At 50.4% G+C, this 23852-nt stretch overlaps 1 long non-coding RNA gene across 1 annotated transcript in view; it reads left to right on the top strand.

The window, feature by feature from the left end:
* The window catches only part of LOC143144003 (uncharacterized), a 116324-nt gene extending 94093 nt beyond the window's left edge, over window positions 1-22231 (top strand). The window contains exon 2 of the long non-coding RNA XR_012991319.1: window positions 22207-22231. This is a non-coding gene — a long non-coding RNA (uncharacterized LOC143144003). The remainder of the gene's footprint in view (window positions 1-22206) is intronic.
* The last annotated feature ends 1621 nt before the right edge of the window (window positions 22232-23852 follow it).

The following is a 23852-nucleotide window of genomic DNA, read 5'->3' as shown; positions in this document are numbered from 1 at the left end:
ATCATCGCGGCCCTCTCGAGCGGATCGCCGCGGCGCTAAACAAACAACCAATTTTCTCGCAACGGTGCCAGCGTCGTCGGCTGCAATTTAAACCGAAACGAAAATCCATTATTCGAGCTATATAGAGGAAGAGAGACGCGAACCGGGGACAAGAGGGAAGACTCGAGTTAAATGCGGCGATAATAATGCCATCGATTCCTGAACTTTTATTTGCCGAATTATTAACCGAGACGACGCGCGGCTAACACGATTAACGCGTTGGAACGCGTGTTCAGATCGGACTACGTCGTTATTTAAATTTACGTCCTACTTGTCGAATTTTTCAACGTGATAGTAACAACGGTATGTATCGTCGCCGGACAGTTCGGCAGTGGTATTTAAAAAAGAAAAATTGGGAGAGAAATAAAAGGAATAATGTGTAAACTCTTTCGTCGTTTCGTAATGGCAAATTGCGACAATAATTGTCCTCTTGCAATTTTTATTTCATCGAAACATGGAAGTGTAAAAATATCTACTGTAAACAAATCCTCGTCGGAGGTCAAAAAAGTATCGTGACGTGTGATTTTTTTTTGGACGTTCGTCGCTTCCGAAGTTCGGGGCATCACCCACGGGGGGCGCATGCACCGACTTTCCAGATTTTGTTTCCGGCGAATCGAAACGCAAAAATATTCTGCATCGAAATTCCCGTCGATGGTAAACAACAAAAAAAATCGCGACGTGCAATTTTTTCAGCATTCGTCGTTTTCGAAGTTTGGAGCGTCAGCCACGGGGAGCGCGACGTCTTCTCAAATTTTTATTTCCTCGAATCTCTGCTATTAAATATTCTCATCTGAGCTAAAAAAAAAAAGTATCGTGTAATTTTCTAAACACTCGTCGCTTTAGAAATTTGGAGCAACGGTCACGTGGACCGCGATGACTTCGAAAAGTTTTACTTCATTTAACAATGGAAGATCAAAAATGTCTATTATACAAATTTTCGTCGACGATCGACAAATAATCGCAATGTGCAATTTTTTAAGCACTCGACTCTAGAAATTTGGAGCAACGATCATTTGGAGCATAAACAACTTTCCAAATTTTTATTTCGTAATTTTATTCTGGCAAAAAATATTGTCATCGGTGTAAAAAAAATTGTCGCAATATGTAATTTCCTAAACACTCGTCGCTTTGGAAATTTGGAGCAACGATCACATGGAACACGAACAACCTCTCAAACTTTTATTTCCTAATTCTATTCTGGCAAAAAATATTTTCATCGATATCAAAAAAAAAAGTATCGCGATATGTAATTTCCTAAACACTCGTCGCTTTGTAATTTGGAGCAACGATCACGTGGAGCGCGACGACTTCCAAAATATTTATTTCGTCGAATCTCTGGCATAAAATATTCTCATCGGTGTAAAAAAAAATATATAAATCGCGATATGTAATTTCCCAAACACTCGTCGCTTTAGAAATTTGGAGCAACGATCACATGGAACACGAACAACCTCTCAAACTTTTATTTCCTAATTCTATTCTGGCAAAAAATATTTTCATCGATATCAAAAAAAAAAGTATCGCGATATGTAATTTCCTAAACACTCGTCGCTTTGGAAATTTGGAGCAACGATCACGTGGAGCGCGACGACTTCCAAAATATTTATTTCGTCGAATCTCTGGCATAAAATATTCTCATCGGTGTAAAAAAAAATATATAAATCGCGATATGTAATTTCCCAAACACTCGTCGCTTTAGAAATTTGGAGCAACGATCACATGGAACACGAACAACTTCCCAAATTTTTATTTCCTAATTTTATTCTAGCACAAAATATTCTCATCGGTATTAAAAAAAAAGTATCGCGATATGTAATTTCCTAAACACTCGTCGCTTTGTAAATTTGGAGCAACGGTCACGTGTAGCGCAACAACTTCCAAAATTTTGATTCCGTTTAACCACGGAAGTTCGAAAACATCCACCGTGAAAAATTCTCGTCGAAGATCGCAAAAGGATCGCGATGTGTAATTTTTTGGGCGTTCGTTGCTAGCGAAGTTCGGGGCGTCATCCACGGATAGCGGGAGTGTGCGTGAAGGCGCAAACGTTCGCGTTTCCGCGTATACAAACGCGATACGTGTCCCGCGTTTACACCGTTGATGTATGTTCTCGGCAGCGATCGATCTCTCTCACACGAACTGCTAATTGTGCGGCATCATAACTCTCTGCGTGTGCCTCATCCCTCCACACTGTCCTGCCTCTCGCCTACTGCCTGTAACCTCGTGGTACACACACGCTCGCGTTCGCTCGCTCGCTCCCTCGCGTCGCGTTCGCGAGCGCACGACACTTTCCGATTCGTCTCCGCTTTATACACCGCGGCGCGTTGCAAACGCGTGTATTATTTCTACACGTTCTGCAAGCGTGTACGATCGAACGCTAGTAGAAGTTACACGATATACATCGTGTAACGCGCATACGGTCGTTCTACGATCGACGTACGGGCTAGAGGTGGGACAACGAGTGGGTGTGCCCCATCGAACTACATCCAAGTATCGATGTTTCGAAATGTTCTTTTTCTCTCGATTGCGCGTCAATTTCGAAACGTTCGATAAAAATTACGGTCGGGGGTCACGGTACGCGGAACGGAATGAAATACTCGAAACTTTGAGGCTGATATTGCGAATTGAAATATTTAACGTGTATTCGAGAAAGTTGACCATTCGGGGTGGGAGGTCGTTGTGGAAAGCTTGGAGGGAAAGGGTAAAAACTCTGGAGCTAATGTTACGTAAAGAGAAATATTTGCGACACTGTTTAACAAGTTGTACGTGGCTGTTTAGTCTTTGAAAAAGATTGACATTACGACACGAAAAGAAACTCTGGAAATTTGCGAGTTAATGTGCTGCGAATAAGAATATTTTTAACACTATTTAAGGAGTTGTACGGGGTACTCGAATCGGGTAGATTTCGAGTAATTTCGAGGCACACCTCGTTTAGTGTTGTCCGATCGGTAAAATTAGAACCCCAATTTCGAGAGTAGTTCGTTGGAAAGAGACAGACAATTTTGTGGACGAATGGAACGTCAAGTCCATACCAGCTACGTATGCCAGGTGTTGGGACTCTACCCCCTAGTTTGCACCATCACCCGGTGTTCGACTCGGAATAGTCAAACCTCTCGTTATGTTCGAATCATCGAGAACTGGCATTAAACTCTGTCCTCTGGCAGTCGCAAGGATAGTTCTCGAGTCGTTTTTCCAACGAAAGTTCAACGCGAGTTCGACAAGAATAAAACTCGAAATCGACGAAAGACATTCGAGTCTTCTCTTTACAACCACGCGAGTGGAGCTCCTTGTTCGATCGATCGTCTCCACGATTGGTTCCAGCCGTGGCTATCGTGGCTCCACTGTGTAAAAACCGAATCCTTCGTCCCCTACTTACCGAAAGTGGTAAGTACCGTCTCGAATCACACGGAATCGTCCAACTCGACGCGAAGAACGCGTTGAACTACTCGTTACGAGTCGAGTTATTTCGGCGGTCAATTTCGCCGTGAATCGAAGGAAACGAACTCTCTCGTTCCGGTGGTCTCTTTTTCACCTCCTCGACTCCGAAAATTACGTATCGCTAGGATTGGTAGGCACGGGGGGCGCGAAACCCGCGAAATTACGCCACTTGGAACCGAATTCGAGGTATCAATTTGCCGCCCGATCCCTTGGGTGCTAGTTCGGCGAGAGAACTCGTTCTGGTTTCTTCTTTCGTTGGAAAAAGTTTTCCACGGGGCGCCTACGAGCAGATAGGAAAAAGAGGGTCGTGTGACGGCTCGAAAGGGACAGAGAGAGGAGGAGGAGAGGGGAGAGAAGCAGGAGGTGTACGCGAATAATAAAAATCGCGGTCGTAACTCAAGCGACGGGTCCTGACGCGAAATAAGAATAAAGAAGAAGGAGAGGAACGGAGCTCTGGCGGAGTGTAGGGCGAAGAGGGCGGAAGATGGTTCTTATCTCGGCCGGGAGGGTGACATTAGCGCTACCACGGTAATTCTCTCTGGTTGTATCGCTTAAAGACGCGTTGCCGCCGCGATCGTCCGCGTCTGCTCTCGCGACTTCATCGCGTTCCACGGGGGTTCCCATAATTCGTGTAATTCGCTCGCCGATGATAGGTTACCGAGGGGGTATGGTTAACAATCGCGATGATCGCGCTCATTAACGACGAGTCGCGAACGATGAAATTACAGGGACAGCTCCGTTCACCGATGCCCCTATTTACGTCCTAATTGACAATCTTTACACCTTTGTCCCCGATCGCGTATCAAAGTCTTCGCCGCGGATACGTTCCGCGATCGTCCGTCGGAACGAGGCAGCGAACCACTGTCCAATTACCGGCAAGATAATCGACAATTATACCCCGAACACCGTACTTCCCTCGTTAACGTTTCCCAGTGAAAATTTCAACGATTTTCCCGCTACCGGTCTTTCCCCGTACGCGTCGTTACGACGTCTCGAGCCCGCTTACGTCTTGTTCACGGAGCGCCTCTATTGTATTCATAGCAGCACCGCGACTGAAACGAGCACAATGGATACAGCCAATTGCACAATCGCGCTGTTTATCGATCCGCGATTCTACGAAACGATCGAGGCGACGACGTCGCGAAACGTTCGTTCCGGGCCCCTCTGCACGCACTCGCGTAACATTCGTACGCGTTTTCCCTGGTATCGGCAACTCTGCGCCACGATTTTCCACGATACGGTGAAAAACAAGTGTTTCCGTATTTCGACGAGTCACACGCGCACGCATACGAAACGATCGATACGATGAATCTTCGAGGCCCGTTCGACCGTACGCTCGGTGTTTTTGGGTCGAGAATGCGCGGAACTCGTTTCGTTTTATCGTACGGAAGGATCGGAGGTGCATCCGATCGTACGCGATAGTTTCGATCGTGGAGGAACGGGGGATGGGTCGAGAAAGACCCCGAGAACTCACCAGCATCGACGAAAGCCACCAGTACGCAACCGGGCCGCGCGAGACTCGTCCGACCTGGACAGCGATCTCGTAGACGCGATGGCTTCCATTACCTGCTCGACGTTCCAAACGGCTCGATCCGTTTCACCAATTCGTCCTCGACGATCTCCGACACGGCCTCGATATCCTCCCAATATCCTCGAGCCTCCCTCGTCGAACACGAGCGCGATGGATACGACGATTACCACCGACTCGATCCACGGATACCACCTTCGATCGTTGATCGAAGCATCCGGCGAGCTTTCGCGTCGTTCAGAGTTTTTGGAAAGTTTCCTAAGGAGAGTGGGCGACGTCGGAAAAGAACGCGCTCGTGCAACGACACCGCGATCGAGTACGAGTAACGAGCACGAGACCGTTCGAGCTCGACAATTAAGGGGCGAAACGTTAAGCAACGTGGCGTCATTTGCGTCGAGTTCTCGCCAGCGGATTTTCAACAAAGAGTTTAAGCAGCGCGGTTGACTTGAAAGAGGCCAAATGACGTAACGGCCGGCGGAGCAGTAAATTCTCTGGTGTATTTGTCGCCGGCTGGGAAGAGCGCGTGTGTCTTCCCGTGGAAAGAGTATCGATGGGCGACCAATGGGCACCCACGAAGTCAGTTCGTGCATCCTCGTAGCCCGACGGACCGCATTCTTCCCCGTGACTTTGGGCATTGTTCCTGCTAAAGTTCCCTTCGTTTCCCTTTCCTCTCCCTTCCCTCTCGGTCTCTCTTTCTCTCGCTCCCTTTTTCGCTCTCTCCCTCCGTCTCCGAGGAGACTCCTTTAAGGCCCACCTCACCCCACTGCTCGACCGCCGTCCGGCTAACCGGAGGACCGCTTATAACAAGCCCGGACAGAGCGGACGGAGTTTTTGCCCCGACGCCTCCCTTTTTTCTTCCCTTTCTTTCTTTTTCTCCTCTCTTTTTTCCCTTTTCTTCCCTTTTTTCCTTCCTTTCGTTTTTTTTCCTTCTTTTTTTTTTGCCCTTTTGGCCTGCCTAGCACAGCCGAAAAACGCCAACCGTTGATTTACGATCGCAGCGATGACCGACTGTTGTCCTCATTCGCTTATGACTACGGGGCTCGGCTCGACCTTGGAAGGACCGGGGCCCACCGAAAAAAGTCTTTCGAGATTTGATTATCTTCCATCGCGATAAGTTTACCTGACCCCGGTGCAGCGAAATAATTATCCCCGGGGGATATTCGTCCCGCTCGCGTATCTTATCTCGACCCCCGGACTCGTTCGTTCGTTCCTTTGATTACCGACGGTCAGTCGACGAGGCTGATTTATACCGACGAATCTGACGCCTCGAAGCGTCGATCGTCGCGTCGCTCGATAATTCGTTTCGGGAATTGTTCCAGGAAACGGGGTTCCTACGATTTTTCCAAACTTTCGTACCCGCTTCCTCGACTATCCGGCTTCGGAGGCTGTGGTTTCTTTTTTTTTTTTTTTCTTTGGTTAGGGTTGTTTCCGTCTGGACATCTTGAATTTTTATGAGCAACGTTTGCAACGCCATCTGGCGCTACAAGATCCAAGATATCGCGCGACGACGATGGGCAAAACGCATTTACAAAATGGTAGCGCGCGAGACCGCCGCACTCTGTTACTCGATTCTTCGTTCTAGGTGCCTTTTTTTATCGCTAGTTTCTTTTTATCGTGCAACGTAGCTCGCTGTCTGTAGTGCGCGTCTAAGATGTCGCGTTGTTCGACCTCAAAGCGTTCTTGCGTTCGACGATCCAAGTCTGTGGGTCAAACGTGTATCATTTAACTTTGCAACGCAACGAGCAGACTAACGAGATGCAGAAATCTCCATTCGCGTCAATTGTGCATCTTTGATTGTAGGAATGTAATACATTGTAAGGTCGCAATGGGTCGAAAAAGACCCGAGGAACGCACCAAGATTGATCTCGAACACTGTACACTGTACACTCCTATCCATGTACTTCGACTGTACTCGAAATTGGTCGGAAGTTAAAAATTAGGGACGTACAGGGTGTTTGATAACGTGTACTTTGGCGATAGAAAGGGACTATAAAACCCATGGAAACAATTCACAGAAACATACACCTAATTGACCTCTTTCCAAAGTCACAACCGTCTTTGTACCCCAGTAGCCAGATAATCTCTATGGAAAGTGTTCGAAATGGAGTAATTAAAGACTTATCAAAGTCGATCGACTTGATCCAAGACTTACCGAGCATTGTATAGAGTCGTCAGCGTAGCACAAAAATGGCTACAACTCTGAAATAAAGTCAAACGTGCATATCCTCTTTCCATCGCCCAAGTAAATAGTCCAAACAACGATACACCTTGTATACTTTGAAAATAGAGCGTCCCATGCGTGTAGAATGCTCTACGACTCGTCTCGATCCTGCTCCGAAAATATCCTAATTCGATCAAGGACCATCGAACGTGGTTCCCCGAACTCTGTTCCTTCGTGGGTTCCAACCGTAGGAAATACCCATCGAATAGTCTTTTCAGAAACGTTTCGAATAATCGTCCGGGGTAGACGACGCCTCTGCAGAGTTCCTTGACTTCGAGTTCGGTTTAGTTGAGGAGTCTCACGACACTTTTTTTCCTCGGTCGGGAGGCGCGCTTCTTTCTGCCTTTTTCAGCGGGACAAAAGTGCCAAGTGCAGATTTATGGTTTTACAGCGGGCTGCGGTTCATCGTTGCGACTGTTGCGTATCCGTTTGACCTTCGAAGGCCCGGTCACCGCGAGGATTTCGAGGGTGGGCCTTTTTAGGCCTCGCTTATCTGCCGTTGGCAACGCCAGGACGCGGCGTCGTTCGTCCTTGCGCTGGCACGACGATCGACGGGAGATTTTTTTTTTTTTTTTAAACGCGGCGAGGAGTCCATTGCCACTTTTTGCGCGTTTACCTGGGGGCAATAAAGTCGACTTCCTCCTTGACTCCTAGCGGAGAGCCCCGAGGTCTCTTCTTGTTCAAGCCGGCTAAAAACCACGGTGACTTTGGCCCGAGACGGTTACCGCCTCTTTGGAAAGGCCTTGGGAATTTATCGCGCGGCTAGATGCCGAATTTGCACCGAGGATGTCGCAATTCCTCGTCCATACGCGTTCGTTAAATAATAAAAGCAACGTTATCGCGGTCGTCGTGGTTCTTTCACCGCGAACGAGGACCGTGGGGTTAAGTTCCGGTCGGAGGGTCGTTAAATAATTACAGCTCGCTTTGCTTGAAAATTTTATTAGCTTCAAACGTTACAAGTTGCACTCCGGTCGTCCAGCGAAGTCAACGATCTCGGCCCGGTGTCCAGTTGCCGCTCGAACGATCGTACGAGAGCGGTGCTGTCGTAAAATTTAACAAAAAAGTTGTCACACTCGGCCTTGAACCGTTTGTTTCCAAAGTACATCACGGTACAAAAGCGTTCGTCTCCGCGGTTGTACACTCGACGTTTTTCAGTCGAGACTGTCTCGAATGCACGGAACTCGAGTTGTAAATTTACGATACAACCGGTGGACGTGCAGGTTCGTCCGTTAGGATGGCTTTAATTATACGCGAAGAATATATTACGAGGACGTTGTGGGTCGAAAAGACGCACCGGGGTTAATTCGAAGCATCGATTCCCAGCAAATGTCCGAAATGGCCTCCAATGGTAGTCGCATAGGCGTCGATACATCGTGTCATCGATCGTCTCGGACGCCCACGAACCTTCTCGAGACAATTTCTTCAATCGTGTCGTACGATTTCTTAACACGCATCGTACGATTACTCGTGCCGTATCGCGCGATTACTTAAGCCGTGTCGTACGATTTCTCGGCTCGTATCGTACGCTTTCGTATCGAGGGAAGGTCGGACGTAATCGTTCGAGGAGGTTCTCGCGCGTACGTTCTACTTCCTGTTTCAATTTCGAAGCCGCGCGCGTAACTCACGCCGTAGCCTCGAAAACAACACGGTTCTAGGATCCGCGACCGTTGGATCTTTATCGTCGGTTTTCAGACGCGGAGTACCCGTAAATTTCCCGACAGGATTCTTGACTCACCCTGTACGTGGAAACGTGTTTACTTACGCGTTTCTCGATGGCACCCGGGCTACACGTGTTCACGAGGTTCGCGGCGAAAATTAACCCTGTGCTCGGAAGTGACTCAGTGCTCGAGCTCTTCGCGCTAAAATAAACAATCGGCGAGCTGCACTCGCTGGGAACTCGAAAGTATCGCGCCCGTGAACATCTTACCGTGCGATACACCAATTACCAGCGAACGCGTTGATTTTTTATTCATCCGATCGCACGAAATTGAATCTACGCAGAGAGATTCGATTTTTAATTTAGAATTTTCAAACCTCGACCTTTCTTCAACCTCGTCGTTCCTGGAAAATTAACAACTACGACCGATTGAAATAGACACTGTCCACGGATTGTTATTTGCCGAATACTCTGTCCGAATTTAATTGGAAAAATATTAACCGTCACGAGAGTTACGTTCAATTGAACGAGCTTGTTATTTTTTTACGGTTTCAGACTCGTGGAAAATGTAACAAAAGTTTCTCGACGGATTTACAATTTCGAAAGATATATCTTCCGTACGTACAGTGTAGAGTTATCTTGATTCTATCCTCGGTCTTTTCTGGTTTTTGGATAGACTCCTTTTTTTAAGTTACCCGTGTGAAACATCGTTGCTAGTAAATACACGACATGGGGGCTTGATTCATACGGGGGGCGTGTTCTGAACACGACAGTCTCTAACCGACGAGAATCTTCCATCTTGGAATTTAAGTATGTCCTAAATAGAAATTGACACGTGTTCTTCGTTCTCCTGATCATCTCGTGTACGAACTCTACTAATAAAGTTATCCGGATGAGCCACCATTGTCGGTAAAGGCACGATAGAAGGGATCGATCCGTACAATGGGAGGTGTGTCCTAACACAGCCATCCGTAACTCGCTAGGGTCTCTAATCCTAACAATTTGAGCTTGTACTACATACGAATCGACACATGTTTTTAGTTCTCCTAATCGTCTCGTGTACGAAATTCAGAGAATATTAAGCTTCCCGTACCAGTCGCAATCGCTACCAAGTACACGATAGAAGGGAACGATCGCAATTTTTAACCTGCGAGGACCTTTATTCTCGCGCAGTTTCAATATGCACTATTTGCAAACTGACACGTGTATTTTCTTCTGTCGATCGTGGCTTAGGTGTGCAAAATTGAAAGAATTTTAAATTATCCACATGGGTCATATCATGAGAGGTGTGTTCTGAACGCAACAACTCTCAACTTATGACAACCTTCGTTCTCAAAGGTTTGAGTACTCGTACGTACTATGTACAAACTGACACGTGTTCTTTCTGCTCCCAATCATCGCTTAGGTGTACAAAATTGAGAGAATCTTGAATTATCCGCATAGGTCATATCATGAGAGGTGTGTCCTGAACGCAACAACTCTCAACTAATGACAACATTCGCTCCCAAAGGTTTGAGTACTAGTACGTATTACGTGCAAACTGACACGTGTTTTTTCTGCTCCCAAACATCATTTAGGTGTACGAAATTGAGAGAATGTTAAATTATCCACATGGATCACCATCGTTGGCTACTACGAGATAGAAAGTTCTGATCCACACAATGAAAGGTGTGTCCTGAACGCAACGATTCTCAACTCGCGAGGACCTTTGCTCCCCAAGGTTCGAGTACGTATTACGTGCAAACCGACGCGTGCATTTCCTTCTCGTAATCATCGCGTGTATGACACGAGACAACATTAAGTTCCCTGTACGAGTCACCGTCGCTGACACGTACAAGACAGAAAGGGTTGTTCCCTGGAATAGAAGGTGTGTCCCGAATACACATAATTCGTGACTCCCGAGGATCTCTAATCCCGACAGTTTGAGTACGTACCAAATACACAGAACTTGGGCGCGTATTTCGTTAATGTAATCGTCGCGGGTACGAAACAGAGAAAATATCGGGCTTGTCGCTGATTCTGACAATTTAAACGCGTCCCGAATATGTCCCGAACCGACATCTCTCGTTCCCCTAATCGTAGATACGAGAGAGTATCGAGTTCCCTGTAGGAGCCACCGTCGCTGTTGAATACACGATAGAAGGGTTTGATCCGCACAATGGGAGGTGTGTCCGGAACACAGTAGTCCGTAACTCGCGAGGATCTCCGGAACCGGGATCTCGGTTGTGGCAACCTTCGAAGGGTCTTATCAAAGGTCACGCGAAAGCACGAAACGTTGAAACGGAACACGAAGAAACAACCGAGTCTGTTATCGAGCGGATAAAGATCGCATAGTATCCGTAAACGGAATATTGTCAGTCACTTATCGGCGAACGAATCATTAACGTCGCAAACACTCCATGAATATACATTATTTTCGCGTCTACGCGTCCGCGAGCGAGCGGTCTGCTTGCACGCGCGACTCGCTCGTGTTCGACGCGAATGTTTCTGCTCGACCGGTCGGACGAGCGAGCGAGCGAGCGAGCGAGCGAACCAACGAAAGAACGAACGCTCGCTCGCTTGCTCGCGCTCGCGTACGCGCGCGAGCGCACGGCTGCACACACAACGCTCGCAATTAGTCGCAAAAGTTCGTGCTTCGCCTAATAATGGATTTCCTCACGAAGAACAAATTGGTGGAACGATATATCTTTCTGGCGCCCTGGCGAACGTCTGTATTCTTACACGCGAACTGGCTCGGATATTTAATTTGCGTGCACCCAGACACGGTAACGCGCGCCCGCGCGCACCGACACGCGCTCGCGGACGCGCACACGCCTCGGGACGTGTGCTCGCTCACTCGCTCGCGATTTTGCACGCGAACGAGAAAAAACGACGCGGCCGGGTCCGAGTTGCATTTAATTACCACCGAGCGCATCGCGCCGCGTTACGCTCGCGGCCGCGCGCGAACCAAGTACGGAATCTACGGAATTTTTTAATCCCCGATAAATTTGTACGGTCGAACGTGTGCCCACGCGGTGTATCCTCGTGTCGCGCGGCTCAATCTGGATCGTTACTCGGCCGATCGAGATCAACGATCGAGATCAACCGCGTCCCTCGTATTCCTTTTTCGGCTTATTGATGTCTCTTTATCGAAGCTGACGCCGCGCGTGTTCCGCCCGGAGCACGCTAGGAACGCTTCGGCCGGCGCTTCGTTCCCTACCCGAGTTCTCTCGGACTTTAAATCATCGAAAATAACTCGCGGTATTTTTGTTACCGGGCTTAAAAAAAGAATCGGCAACGTCACGCGGGAGCGAGTAAACTCTTCGGGAGGTTATGCAAATCGATCTATGTACGGACGAGCGAACCACTTTATCGGTGTAATAACAGTGCGCATAACAAGTAACGCGTAACCTAGAATGTTAACCATGGAGATAGTGTTTAATTGTTCGCGAAGAAAGTCTTTATCTCGGAACCGTGTCCCGAAGAAAGGAACAAGTATGACAGAAATATCGAACGGTTCGCTTACTGTTTGTTTAAATTATATGTATTTTTTCAACAATACCACGATTCCTCACCGATCGTTCCTACACGGAGGTAACGGACGGAACCGAAATAATTCCGTTGGATGTTCAATTCGACGCTCAGCGACGCTGGACGTTCGGATACCGTCGGATCGTGCGTTTTGTACCGCGCGAGCTTCGTACGAAACCGTTGTTTCGTAGATTTTCGAATCAAAATCGATCTTTCGGTAAAGAATTTTATCCAGAAATTACGTCGAAATACGCCAAACGGATCGAGCAACGTTCGAAATGTACTCGACAAATGCGAGAAAATTTTTCAATCCTAAATACAATGTACGATCAATACTCGCGGATAAAGTTAAGAATTTTAATTCGAGGTTAACATCGACAAGGAACTCGTCGATCGCGTCTCGTTTCTTACGTATTTGCGCATTCCTTGCATTTACTCGTTGCATCGATCGCAACCAGTAAGAAACAAACGCTTGATTCGAGATTCTCCGCTCGACGCATATTATCCGACGAGGTACGCGCGTATTACGGTTGCCAAGTTTGTCGTAAATATCATTCGTGCGAGTACAAAGCAACGTTGAAACGAAAAGTTACGATCGCGAAGATGGAGTCCTCAAGCCGCCGCGCTCCGTGCATACCTATCGTTGGATTTCGTACTTACGATTCCCGCTGCACGTCATAAACATACTTTATCTGCTTTTGGCACTCGATTACAGGACGTATTTTCCGCGATCTCTATTCTCGACACGGACGAATAATATTTACCGATGCTGGTGATCGCTACCGAGGTAACTTTACCACTCGGGTACTTTTTTCAAACAACGAACCGTTTCTGGCTATTTTATCAGTTTTCCAGGTTTGGAGATATTTTTGATATTCGTCTCAATGGCGCTGTAAAATATATAAACGTACTTTACTTTCGTCTATTATAGAACCTCGATTATGGAACCCATTTTTTCACGCAGCTCGGTACACGAGTACTCGATCCAACCCTGAAACCTCCACTATCCTCCGTTTCTAGCTCTCCTTCCATCTCGCGACGTCGTCCCAATTTTTCAAGTTTACATTCTTGAAACGAATCGTTATTTGGCTGGCACTAAATCGATAAAATTACGTCCAAGGAAGGGAACGGTAAATAAAATTCCCTGGGAAATCTCAACCGGAATATAAATTCTATCAGGATGCAGAAAAACGTAGCCTGGAAAGTACTCTTCGTTGGAAGACTGTATTTGCTTCGTTGAAACGACATCTCCACGCTGTACTCGTTTCGTACTTACAATATGGTAAATATTGTTCTTCTTCTTAAGAAGACTCTCGATCGTCCGATGATTTCCTCTAAATAATTAACACCACCGATCGGTGATCACAACGACCCACCGAAAACGCGGCAAGATTGAGAATCCTCCGGATAACAAAAAGTCTCTCTCTGCGATGAGAGAACCCGATTAACCGATTTCTAGAGGGCAGTAACGTAAATAAGTATCTCACGAGCGATGATCACCGGCTGGAAAAGAAATGGAGGTCGAGTCCGCGAGGAGATGGTCGAGTAGCTGGAAAGGGCCGAAGTCGCGAGCGGGTGTTCGGGCGGGTGAGCCGTTCGAAATGTTCACGGGTCAGTTTTGGTTGGTGTTCGTGCCGCAAATAGACACACCGGCGGCCCTCTAGCCGGGGCAAATCGACGACAGCGAGCAAGAAGAGAACGAGAGAAGAGAGCAGCGCGATCGGGGGACGAGTGAACGTCACAGAGGGCGAGCGGAGGAACGCGCGGTAGAAAGGAGCGCGAAGAGCGTACACGCGCCCGCGGATTAAAGAGTTATTTGAGTCTCGGAGGCGGCCATAACTCTCCCGGTCTATTCCCGTCCCGCGCTCGCTCGCCCACCGGAATATTTTAACATCGGGGGTGGGTGGCTGGCTGGCGGGTCGGCCGCCGCCGCCGCCACCGCCACCACCGCCGCCACCGCCGCCACCGCCGCCACCACCGCCGCTGCCGCTGCCGCCGCCGCCGCCGCCGCCGCCACCACCGCCGCGAGTGTGTGCGCGCGGGATGGGTTCGGCACGGAACACAGGAGAACCGTGGTCGTAGCGGAGACGCACGAACGAACACGCGGGCAGAGAGTGGCGCGCACACAGCGGAAGGCACGTGGAGTAACGGGGCAAGGAGGGTTGGTGGGTGAGACGACAGGGTCCGCAACTCCACGCAGCTGACAGCTGTTTCCTCGGTGGGCCGACCGGTCGGTGGGGAGGATTCAGCCTAGTCGCGCCCCTTCTATAATGGCTCCCTTTTCTTCCTTCCCCTACCTACGGCAGCATGGCTGGCAGGAGTTTCTCTCTCTCCTAGGCTCGGTTACGTCACAACCGCGGCGTCGCCGGTTTCGTCCCTCTCTATGGGGACCGGATGACGTCAGGGGCTCTACGCTTTCGTCGGACCCGTGACGTAGCCGTGTGCCCGCGGCGTCATCGCCGATACGGAGAACCCGCTCGCGTCGATCGAACAACGCGCCGCCAGGGGCGCGCCGATCGCCACGCGAAACTGTTACGCCGATCTTGATACTCGATACCGCGCTCCGGTTACGCGGATCGCGCGAGCTCCGATCCCGTGAAACCGACCAACCCGAACCTCGACCGATTTTTACTCCCTACCGAACTTCTTTTTTTTTCAACCACGTTTCGAGTTTCTCGACGCGCGTCGATTACGTACGAGCATCGTATCCGCGGAAAAATTGCGAAAAAAAAATAGAGCGCACTTCGGTTCTTCTCGATATCGCACAATTACGGAGAATGTATTCCTTTCGATATATTTCCCTGTCTCGTTCATCGTGGGATTTAAATATCGGGAAAAATTTATGCAAGTAGGAAAAATACACGAGGAAATTTATAGCGTCGCATTGTGCGAACAAAGTGGACAATAGTTACCCTTCGATAGTACGAGAGGATAGTAGGAATAATACTGGGAGAACAAAGGCGTCGGTTCGGTATGAATAGGTGTACGAAAACAGGCTGTGTAGCGCGCGCGAAAAGATCGAAGAACCGTTCGGAATTCGTTTCGACCTCCGTTGACCAGGGGTTCGCAAGTACCTCGCGGACCTTGACGAAGTCGATGGGACCGCGCGATACGTCGCGAAAGAGGCACAGGTCGATCGACGCGTCGGTGAAACGAAAAAGAAAAAAAGAAAAAAAAAAGAAGAAATAAAACGTTCCGAAATCCTTGGTCGTTTGTTCCTCGCGTTGGAAAAATCGAACGAACTCGATGCGTATCGAGAAACGTCGATACCAATTGCACCGTCAACCTCAGCATTCGGTGGAAGAGGTGCGAACAGGTTTACGGAAGGCGATAGTACGCGGCAGCGATACGGATGGCGGCGTAAGTACTTCTGGCCGCACGGTGGCGGTATCATCAGCGATAGGCAGCAATCGTAAAACGCTTGTTTTACGATGGTCTATCGTGGTGGGAGAACCGCCGGTAGAGCGGCAAGCGTCGAGTGGGGCTCTCACGGTTTACGAGCGCATAACAGACGCGTTTATGGCCGTGATCACGTGGCCCCCGCATACCTATGGCTATATAACCGGGTCCCATAACCCACTGCGGAGTAAACAAATCGTAAAGCTCGGTTTCGGATTTACTGACCTGGCACAATATACGGAAAGCAATACGGAAAGCCAACCACTCGGCAATGATAACCGGTCCCCTACCGCGCTTTCCGCGACCGAGTCGGTGCGGCGGTGGGAGGAGGGTTTCTGGGAGGGGGTAGGGGGCATTATCGCCAAGTGGCGTGCAATAGAGACATCGTGCAAGGTGCGCAAGGAGAAGGGTTATGGAATTCGTAACTGCGACACGTGCGACAACGATTCCTCGGTATCCGTGTACGCGCGTTACGACGCAAGGTCGCGTAATACGCGGGGAACGCTGTTGCTTCCGGTCTCGTCGACGGAGACGTTGATTTTCCAACGTTTCGAGATTCGACACACCACCCCAAGTCTTCTTTCACGTCGAATCACGATCGTGGTGATTAAGTCGTGTCACCTCGATAACGATCGATCGTTTCTCTTTTTCGTCGTCGCGGTTAAACGGACGTACGGAGACGACGGGCAACGTAAGGGAACGAACGCAAGGAATGTAAAAATTGGTCTCTCGCCGATTTTCCAACGCTTCGCAATATCTTTCGATCAATGGACCATGATGCGCCCGCGCACACAATACTACGTCTTCGGTGCGTTGTTTCGTTTGTTCTCGCGGATGCCGCCAGATGCCGGCACTGCTTTATGACTCTCGTAGCGGCCAACAGTTAACGCTTCGATCGTTTTATCTTCCATTTACTCTTCGCCTTTGCAATTGCCGTGACATAATACCCCCTATTTGCTCGGCGGAAGTTTTGTGAAATATGCGAAATTTCATTGGCCCATAAATAAAGCGTATTATTTAGCATTACGTTGTTGTTTTTACACGGATGTTTGCCAAGGCAATTGGCGCGCCCTCCGAAGTGTAAAATAAACACCGGGAGCTGCGCGGTGTTTAGCCTTAGATTACACATACCATTGTTTCGAAAAATTAATAACCGTGGCCGACAAATCGAGATAAACGAGAAACGCGGGACGGTAATATATTTGTTGCCCCCGCGTATCGTTTACGCGGATAAAATAAAAGAAACAGTCGTCGATGGTTATAAAACGAATAGAGGTTATAAATCGACGGGGGAAATTTCGATATTATTTCGACGTGTGGGGGGTGTGGGGTTCGTGGGGTGTGCGGGGGTGGTTGGTTGGTTGGTTGGTCCTCGATTCTTTGGCGGTGGGTCCGGCGCTCGCAGTTCGCCGGCATCGACGCTTTAAATCGTAGGACGCGCTTTTACTTTTAATTACGACCGTGGCGCGCTCCGGCGTGTAACAATTGCCGCGTACGGGCGGCGAATTAGTACCGGGAGCCGTAGCCGAGCGCCTCGTCGTTGTAAAAGAAATTTGAACTCCTTCGAGCGAAGAGACGAGCAACTCTCTGCGTAGCCGTGCAGAGCCACCGAGGTGATTTATTCGAGTTAATTCCAATTCCATTGGAGCCGCGAGGGCAGTCGGAGGGGGTGGGAAGGGCGAGAGACCGGGTGGGGCGGAGGGTGGATATTCTTATGCAATTTGCCAGAAAGGTTCAAGAACCCGGGAGATCCCGCAATTTATCTTGCCTTATGTTACGCCGAGCCAAGGCAACGGAAGATAGATGGCGTCACTGCTTCCAACCCCTCCTCTCTCGGTCTCTCTCGGTTTCCTCGCCTCTCGGGTCACCCAAACCCCGTACAGACCCCTGCGACCACCCCTTCCCCCAGCCAATGAGGGACGACCGCGGTGGCCATCTTGGATGGAGAGTTATTGAACGAAAAAGATGAGTAAGAAACTTGTTATGGGGGTGCGTTCTCTCTGCGCCGTTGGGACTCGGGGAGCGCGAGGGCGGGTGGGGGTTCGGTTAAGGGGCGGTTGTGGGTGGGTGGGGGGGCGGTCGAGGCAGACGACGGGGACTGGAAGCTGAAGAAGGGTGGTTACGAGGGGTTGTTGGCGCTATATTGATCAATTGCTTTGCCGTGCTTTGCACTACTTTCGTCCTATAATGTACAATGCCCCGTGGTGGTGCCGCGATACTACCCACTGCGTGGTCGAGTGAGACTAATTATATAACGATCGTGTTCTCGGGAATTTCAGTACTTTCAGGCATTCAATCTTCCACGGTCGGGCCGTCACTCGCGCCAGATTAATTTCATTCGCGCCACGACTCTGCCGTTTCTTTCGCCGACGATTTATCGTTTGCGTTAAGTGTAACAACCGCGCTCGAAAATTCCTTCTTTTTCCAGCCGGTTCTTTCGGTGCCGCGGTTACCTTTTTTTCGTTTCTTTCTTTTTTTTCCCCCCCTCCTCCCCTCCTCTCCCGAATTCGCGTCGCGCTGACAGACTCTCGCTCGGCGTACGAAAATATCCGGTGCGGGATATTTACGCGCACCTTTCGGTCGGAGAATTTTGATCGCGGCGCGCGATCACCGGGCGTCGTGACGCGGACATCGATCGGCGTACCGGTGCGTGGAAGGAGCATCGAGTATGTACGCGCGGGTGGTCCTCCGATCGCGTTTCACGAATGCTTGACGCGTCCCCGGTTTATGGACGCGTGTGCGCGAGCTGTCGCGTAACTAAATTTCGCCTTGAGAATTTTAGAAGTGTCCCCCGGCCGCGCCGTCGGCACGCAGCCCGTGCTGCGTTACAATCCGCGCATGCACGACACCGCCGATCGTGAGTCGTTTAACAATGCCGCAATTAGGTTGACGAATTGTGACAGGCATCCGCAAGTAATAAACACACGCCCGATCGGGTCGGCCCGGACCGTGTGTTCCGTCGCGCGCGCAACCGACGCGTTGTTTCGCGCAAACATTAGACCTGGGGGGTCCAGAAGGAAACCGAAAATTTCAATTTGTATGCAAATAGATTCGTTCGTTGGGTTACGTCGGTCCGTGGAAAACGTGGCCGGACCACCGTATCCGTGTGCGCGCCGCTCGAGCTGAAAGTTTAACAACCTCGGGAATACGGTCGCGGGATATCGTTGCTTGTGCATTTTTCGGACTAATTCGTCGGTTCAGCGTCGCTCGCGTCGGTTTCGCGCGCACTTGGAATCGACCTTTGGATTTCCCTTTCGTTGCCCCGGCCTTTACCAACGAAATTATATTGCCGCAAGAACCGTTCGCGAACGCTTCCCGGGAACGGTTTTTCCCCTGGATCCGCGCACCGTGAGGAACCAGAGAATCTGCGTTGCCAACCGAAGGAGTTCGAGAACGGTGGTCCGAGCACCGACTTCGAGCCACTCTCGAGACAAAGTCGTAGCTCGGTGCGGACGTTAACGACCAACCGTGATCGTTCCTCGAACGCCAGCCACTCGGATCGCGAATAGAAAACAATCGCGGAACGTATGCCAACGGATTCCCGCCAATCCCTTTATCGCTTCGTCCGTTCGTCGAAACTCGAGTGAATTTTTTACCGACCAGGTTCCTCTCTGCTCGATGAGATGGCAGCGAGATCGCGATGTTCCTGCGCGCCATCTGTGCCGCGAGCGGTTAAACCGTTAGCGGTGACCACGTGCGCCCGCCCCACCAGACGGCGCGAGCCGCTCGTCGGCTTCGAAGAGCGGGGATTCCCCTCGATGGTGTGCGCGTCGCGTCGAGCTCACTGGCAAAAGGTAGTGGGGAACGGACACCCATGGCATGCCTGCAACGGCGCAGAATCCCATCGATCATTCGTGCCGTTTCCCCGTGTTTCACGCCGCCGTGTGTTGCACCGTGTAGAGAGAGGAGTCGACCACCGCTGCCCTCCCTCTTCGTCCTCCACTCTGCCCCTGACACGTCCACCCATCTCACCCCACCCCCGCGCGAATTCCCCCTACCCGTACGACGTGCCGAGTCCGTGACGGTTCGGCGGGCAATGCCGACCAACCATCACGAGGCCTTACCTTCCCTATTATATTTATGTGGCGGCTCGCGGTCGGGAAGGTTTATGCGGTGTCTCCAGTCTGTCTCGCGCCGCTCTTTTTTTTTTTCCCTCGTCCTTCTTCCTTTTCCTTCTTTCCACGCGACCAACGACGACAACGACGACGACGACGACGTCGACGACGAGGACGAGGACGAGGACCAGGACGACTACCGGGACAACGAGGAGGAGGTTTCTCCGTGCCGTCAATGTTTATCGTCGCTGTCGATGAAATCGTTCCGTTCGCGCGATCGGTCTCGCCGGTTCCTCGCGAGTCCCGATAACGTTCCACCGTGATCGATTACGCGCTCGTGTGCATCGTCGAGGAAACTACCGCCTACGAAAGATCGCTGGTGAAGTTTTGGGGGGTAATCCCGTTCCGAATCCACGAGCTGCTCGTTTTCTGGTGCGCGCTTGGCCCGTGATTATCGGCCGAGTCGCGAATAGGCTAGTCGATAGGCGTGAACGTTTTTCCTCGGTGTGTCTCGGTATACGGTTCCAGCTCGGTGTTTTTTTTTCGAAATTACACGGATACGGCCACGGTACGCGTCAGTGTTGGTGTCGTGGTAGACCCGGTGGCATGTTCGGCAGATCGAAGCCTCCACCACGTGCACAGTGGACTCGGTAAGTGCGAGCGGGTGTTCAACATTGACCAATGAGAATGCAAGGATGCTGGGCCGCGCTCCGGATACCGACGACGATCGCTCGAGCGAAACGTGACCTTACCTTGCGCGCATTTTCGCGGATTCGTCGGCATTCGGCCGGTAACACCGTCGCTCCTCGAAAATCCTAGCAAGCTCTTTCGCGTACAACGTGTCTCGGGAAACAGCGAGACTTTCCGCACGAGATCGAAGGAAAATTCTCGCGCTTCCGTCGAACGTCGTTGACGGAAAATTTCGTAAGCGTGGCGGAAAATAAAGTCGATCTCTCGAGGCACGGATCGCGTTCAGTGGAGGGCTTTGAAAGTGTGTCGTCGGGAAAAATTATGTAACAGTGTTCCGCAAACCCGGTCTAGTCTACCATTTGGTCTCTTTGTTGTCGTTAAAGAGGTTAAGCTCTTCGGTGTACGGTCTCGGGATTAGGTCTGGGTTGGAATATGGTGCAACAGCGAGTGTCGAGCGTAGCTCCGAAAGTGCAGCTTTAAAGAACCTATCGAGGTCGGTCGAAAAATCGAGAAGTTGGCTAGCTCGTAAACACATTGAAATTTCTCACAGATTCTCACAGATCGTTTCGGTGTCTCGAAGTCCGGACTGTACGTAAAATCGTAAGCGTTTTACCGACATCGACTACCGAATCGATGTCGGTCGATCCCAAGGTCGTAATCGCGATCGATGAGCAACGCAAACGAGAGGTGCCGGCCGGGTACAGGGAGTACGATTAAGATTTTAAAAGGAGGTTACGAGTACGCGAAACACGGTTCTGGTATCCGTATGTCCCGAGGGGGATAATTGAGACTCGACCCTTTCGCAACACGGTACTCGATCGCGGGCCAGACGCTACGGGCGAACCTACCTACTGCGCGTACTTGGGAAGATTGTCCCCGAGTGAAGTTCACGATGAGAGATAACCTCGTCGTTTCACTCATAAATTCCGTTTCCGCGATAGCGACGCCATTGGACGTTCCCGTGCGCGATACGAGAACCCGTCCGTTGACGAAACGATCGGTTCTCGAAAAAATTCGAAATCGTTGAATCTGAATTCCAAGGGGCATTCCCTCCTGCTCCACGGCATACGGTAGCAGATACTCTTTCCCGCGCGGAGGTCTCCGCATACCGTAGACCCGTATTTGAATCTCTGCTTTCGTCTCGTCCGATTTCGTCTCGGGCGATATCACGGCGAAGCGAGCGTACGTCGAATCGCGCGCGTACGAACGTCCGTGACAGTGAAACGTTAGGAAAATGCGCCATCTTGCGCGGGAAAGAAAAGAGATACCAGAAACACCTGACCCAGACCTAAACGGGAGGCGGTTGGCCCGTTTCGCGCGCGCTGAAGAACCGCGTAGGGAGGGGGTGGGTGGGGAGAACGAAGGAAAGGTGGGTACGGCTAGCCGGCTACCGCGCGGTGAGAATATAGGTTAGAAAGTTGCTCGAAAAGCTATGGAAAACCGTTCGAAATGGTTTCTCGTGGCGCGTGATCCGGACGGAAGGACGTATTCCCGTGTCGGCTAGATACTTTCGTAGACACGCGCGTACAGGTGCTCCCGCCGCCACACGAGCGGCTGGTAAGCACATGTACGCGCGCACGTAACGCGGAGGAGATCGTAAATCAGTCAGTTACCTATATATGCGCATATAATACGTACGCGTAACGTAACGGTATGTAATTTATTGTTTCAGGTAAGTGACGTTGCACCGCCCCGGGGCCCTCGCGGAGCACATGCGTGCATCTTCCTTTCCCGGCATAATGTAAGCAACCCACTGTATACCTATTACGAGCGATGTCAGAGGCGGACGCGGAGCCTCTCTGCCCGTGGCTCGTTCAGGGAAACAATAAACCCTAGAAACGCGGTGCCCAAGCCGCGTCGCGCCGCACCGCGCCGCACCGCGCCGTTGCCGCCGCGATCCGCTTCCTGCGGGTGTCTTTCTTTTTTTTTCTTACATCTTCTTCTTTTTTTTTCTCTACTTTTTCCGTTTTATTTTTACGAAATTTCACCGCGCGCCGTTGAGAATTTATCGTACGTCTCGGTACAATGAGTCCAGATTTTATCGAGAGAGAGGAGGGTTGTTCAGGGGGGCAGAGGTGGCACACGCGACAACAACGTTTATCCCTTTTGAGTTTACTCCCGCGTTTCTCGAGCGGATGATTCTTCAACGCGCCGCGGAACTCGATCGCGCGCTCAACGGCTGGAGAACGAAGGACGCGTATCGCGAGCTGGAAAACGCACAGCTACCGCGGAAACGTTACGCAAAGCTGGCGTAATCGTCCAAGCGGACGAAGGACGCGACATTGTCCTCCCCGCGGACCAACCTTTTCCCGCCTCGGATCAACGACGACGCATTCGTCCAGTTTCCGAACACTTCTCGACGTTATTTATCTGCACGATCGAAGATAACGATAAACGATCTTTCTCGATTCTGTTTAAGGAGTCTTTCGATTACTTCGTTAGTCGTTCGCGAGCGGACACGGTACTTTGATCGATAATCTGGCTTTTTTTCTCGATCTTAATATCGCGCGATTTATACCGAACGACTCGGAAATGCCTGTCCGTATTTCAGGGGCCGAATCCACGCGCCGAAACTTGTAAAAAATATCTTACGAACGCGTGTCCGGCGAATCTTGTTTTTCGAGTTACGAAGAATCGAAGAAGTTCCGAGTGCCCGGAACGACGATTGTCCCGACATCCGTCGCGTTTTGTTTTTATCCAATGTCCACGAACAAATCCCATCGATCAAAACTCGTTGCATCGTTGCAAAACTCGTACGGTGCAGATGTGCAAGCTTCTCGTGTGCGTTTCCCTCGAAACGACAGACACGCGTTCCAAGATTTACGAAAAAGGACGCGATACGAGTTCGAGACCGTTCGAGGAACATTTTCCTCGATTCTTCGCAACTCGAAGCGTAAAGTGGGCGGGACGTGTTCTCGTACGACGTACTTTACCGATTTTGGAGTCACCGATGTATACAGACGAGCGTTTACGAATCGTTCGACGAAATGATTTCTTCTCGATCTGTCGTCGAGAGTGAGTTTCATTCGCGCGAGTGTCTTGTAGGGTTCGTAGGCGTTCGGTGTAATAGGACGCGATCGGTCAAGTGTTACGACACCGATGAAACGAATTCGTCCGGGGCAAAGTTTACCGGTAAGAGCGTCGCCGGTCGTTAGTCGGCTCGGCGCCACGAAAGAGGAGCCATCCAGAGCCGGGTTCCCAATTTTACAAGCATGCCCGTGGTATAGCCGTCGAAGCGTCCTCGAGTGTCCCCGAGCGCGCCGCCGCGGCAGCTGTCGATACGAAATCCGGTTTTATAGCGATTTCGATTACACCTCC

Source organism: Ptiloglossa arizonensis, chromosome 3 (genome assembly GCF_051014685.1).
Source record: "Ptiloglossa arizonensis isolate GNS036 chromosome 3, iyPtiAriz1_principal, whole genome shotgun sequence".
Lineage (NCBI taxonomy): Eukaryota > Metazoa > Arthropoda > Insecta > Hymenoptera > Colletidae > Ptiloglossa > Ptiloglossa arizonensis.
This window is presented reverse-complemented; position numbering and strand designations above follow the sequence as displayed.